The sequence below is a fragment of the Myotis davidii genome, unplaced genomic scaffold (assembly GCF_000327345.1).
Source record: "Myotis davidii unplaced genomic scaffold, ASM32734v1 scaffold252, whole genome shotgun sequence".
Classification (NCBI taxonomy): Eukaryota; Metazoa; Chordata; class Mammalia; order Chiroptera; family Vespertilionidae; genus Myotis; species Myotis davidii.
In genome coordinates, this window is record NW_006283768.1 from 532,445 (window position 1) to 536,569 (window position 4,125).

A 4,125-nucleotide genomic window follows, 5' to 3' on the forward strand; every position below is an offset into this window, starting at 1 on the left:
GTGGAGAAAACAGCTATGGCTGATCCTCAGCCCTGCCCTAAGATGCCCTGGGTCTCAGTGTCCCGGTAATCGCTGCAAGCACCTCTGAGAGAAGGCTGTCCTTGAGTTCCGAGTTCTGCCTGCTGCCAGACAGTCCAGTTTCTCCCCATATGAGTCTGTGTCCCCAGAGACTTCCAGGAACTGGAGTTCAGAGCAGTCGGGGGCTTATGACTCCCTCCCGATTCAAAAAGACAGCCACGTCCTCAGTTGCCAGCTCCTTTCCGCATGAGCGCCTCCATACCTCTACACTTTACTTCCGCACCTCCTCTGAGTCTCAGTGTGCTTTTCTCTTTCCTTCTAGTTGTAGAATTTACACTCAGCCAGCCTTCCTGTAGTTTTGGATGATGTCCGTTTTGTCTTTTAGTTTTATTTTTGAAGTTGTTGTGGGAGGCAGCAATTTCTGTTGTTTACCTATGCTGCCATCTTCGTTTTTCAGCTCTTTCAATTTTTATTCATAGCTCTGTTCCTTCTAGGATTGACAAGGTTCTAGGCTGGGAATCATGTTATCAACTAGCCCAGCCATGGGCAAACTACGGCCCGCGGGCCGGATCCGGCCCGTTTAAAATGAATAAAACTAAAAAAAAAAAAAGACCGTACCCTTTTATGTAATGATGTTTACTTTGATTTTATATTAGTTCACACAAACAGTCCATCCATGCTTTTGTTCTGGCCCTCCGGTCCAGTTTAAGAACCCATTGTGGCCCTCGAGTCAAAAAGTTTGCCCACCTCTGAACTAGACAATCTACTTATAGTAATAGTAATGCCACTACTGCTAATAGTGAAACTAATAACACCCCTACTACTACTACTACTACTACTACTACTACTAGTGCTTTATAGTGTTATAGCTTCATAGTATGTTAAAGCTAAACGTCCATAGTGAAGAGGGAAAAATACCTTTCTGCTGTTTGTGTTACAATTTATTGGAAGGGACATATATATCAATAATCTAAGTGTATTTTTACAAAAATGTATTTTCATTGATTTCAGAGAGGAAGGAAGAGGGAGAGAAAGATAGAAACATCAGTAATGAGAGAGAATCATTGAATGGCTGCCTCTGTACACTCCCTACTGGGGATTGAGCCAACTACCTGGGCATATGCCCTGACCAGGAATTGAACTGTGACATCCTGGTTCATAGGTCGATGTTCAACTATTGAACCACACTGGCCAGACTAATCTAAGCACATTGAGACCACTTTCAGTGCTGGAAATATTCCTAGTGGAAATAAGGATTAATTCTTCTTATTTATGTAACAAGTTTTCCCAGGGTTCATTAGATTGTGATATAGAGTCACAGTTATGTTAATAATCCAAATATATGTTTGTTGTCTACTATTGAATGAGAGGATTTCTAGCCTTCTGCAAAGTTCCCCTGTTCAGGTGTTTCTGGAAGTCCTCAGGGGCTGTCTCAACCATGCTCCTAAACAAGTGTGTTTTCACTAGGACAGTTATTGCTCCAGCAGACGTGTCAGTCTCTTGCCAGATGGAGCTCTCTGCTGGGCATTTCCACCAATGCCCTTGATCACAACTAAAGCTGTGTGCTGAGCTGGGTAAAGTTGGAGGGATAATGCTGCTCTTTCTTTGCATTATTCTCTGTTAGATTGGTCTGTAAGTTGTACTGATGTCTACTGGTGTTTTTATGAAACAGGTCTTCTAGATTTCTCTCGTAAACCCTTTGCAATCTATACGACACAGGCATAAATCCAGTGGGGACTGTTAGGAGGCAAATTCATTCAACAGAAAAGATTCAGTATTTGGCATTGCTACTCTTGCCACTAAGATTTTCTTACTAGGTGAGGACCATCATAATTACCTGCTTCCCGTAAGATTAGATTTCACATTCACCTTCTGATTGGATTGCTCTATTTGTTCACCAGACATTCCAAAACATGTCTGAATCGTACTTGGATATGGCTGGTAACTTTGTTTCTCTCAGTTCAAACATCCCCTTAAGCAAGGAATGAGCAAGGGGATTTGCTAAAATCAAAGCAGGGGAAAGCTTTAGAAAACTGTCATTTCATTTCTCTATGAGATTGCATCTATGAAAGAAGAATAACAAAGGTTCCATTTCACTTCATGCAAATATCAAATTTCTGTCAGAGTTTCTGTTGGCCCGTTTAATTCTTTAACATCAGGAGGGTGTAGAAGGGAAAGTTCAGTTTTATTGTGTTTGCATTTTATAACATCGGAAGGCTAGTTCTTAGTGGTACATTCTAGGAAGTAAAAGGCGTCACTTTGTAGGGAATTTTAGTGCTGTGTCAACTTCTTTTTGGATTTTGTTGTGGCGTCCCAAAGCTTTCTGGAATGGTACCTTTCTAACTAGAAAGTCTGTCTTCATTAGATACTCACGGCAGTGTTTCCGATTTATTCCAATCATCCTTGCCAGGAATAGAGTGGGTATTAGTTAGCATTCTTTCACTTCATGTAATGGCACTGGTGCAAATCTCCAAGGGCATTAGTAGTTTTGAGAATTGCTCCCTACTCACTGCCCAAAAGTCCATCCTTATTTCCAGTTTTTGTCTTTCTGGGGACATTAATAGGGTTCAGTTGAGGTTCTTTTCACATTCAGTGAGGTTTTTCTTCTGGTTCTAGTCTTTGCTGTGCTATATTTCACAGAAATTCCTCAGAGTTTTGGAATGTGAATGATACCTTCTCTTAGTTTGTAGCACTGATAATTTGTATCTATTTTATATACTTCTTTTGAAATTTTGGTGAGAGCAGAGCAGATATGGGTTTGAGTAATCATTTAAAACTAGAATTATTACAAATATTGCTATTTATTTTTATTTATAACAGTAATAGAGAGAGATTGGGTCTACTATTCTAGAATAGTAACAGTCACCTAGAACAGCTGACAAACTATTTAATGCAGTTAAACTATCAGTTTATGTTATGGGAATTTTATTCAGTATCATAACTGAATGTTAACTATTTTAATAATTCAAGCTCATTTTAAAACTCTTTTTTAGAAATGTGAATTAAAAGTAAGATAAATATATTAGAAGTCACTTTTACCATCAGTTTAAAAATTGAGTTTTAAAAATATTCTTAAATGATTGCTCAGTATATAAGTTATTAGGTCAACAGAAGAGAATTCTTGTAAAAAAAAAAGCTTGTATTATATTTTGTTATTGTATTATATTTTGTTATTTCATTAGTTTTTATTAAAACCAGGTGCTTTAACTTTTCTAAAGTGAAATTTTTAATGGGTCATATGTAATTTTAATACCTATTTTAGTGGATGTAATAGAAAGATAATTGTTGATTTCTTATGTCATAAATAATTCCTTTGACATTAAAAGACTGATCATGACCTCAGGCATTAATAATAAAATGAAATGGGAGTGATGTTTAATTTATTGTCATATACTTGTTATTCTGAAAACTTTACATAAATATGTTAGAGTTTTAAATATCAGGTAATTAGAAGTTATTTAATATCAGTGATATTTGAATTTTAATTAGATTTCTTGAAATTAATATAATTTCTATTAAGGTCATTTTTAATAGAATTTCCCATTCCCTAAATCATACAATTCTGCCCTCCTCCCTTTTTTTAAATGAATGTATGCCAAGAGCAAAACTGTTCTTATTGGTTGAGGACACGCTAAAATGAGAGGCATTTCTCTAGAAATCCTGGCTGACTCAGGATTGCATTGTAGTAATAACTTACCTTGAGATCTAGCATTTACCCATGAAACCCCTTTGTCTAAGGTTATCCTTGCTTTAGCTTTAGACTTAAATAAAGTTAAATATTCTTTTGTGACTTACTTAAACTATGTCTCATCTTCACTTTTTTTTTAAATAGGGTTTTTCCAATGCAACTATAAAATACAAGGGAATACATTTTGGCAAATCTTTGGGAAGACTAAAGTTACCTATAAAGTCAGGGCCTGGTCCTGGACAGTATGATATAGTTCAGTAAGTAAAAAAAAAAAAGTTTGCCATTAATATAGTTTTTACTATAAAGTATTCTCTTTTTAAAAAATTAGATTCTTTATTAAAGTATTACATGTCTCCTTTTCCCCCTATTGCCCTCCCCCCAGCCACTCACCCTCCCCCCCCCAGTACATGCCCTCACCC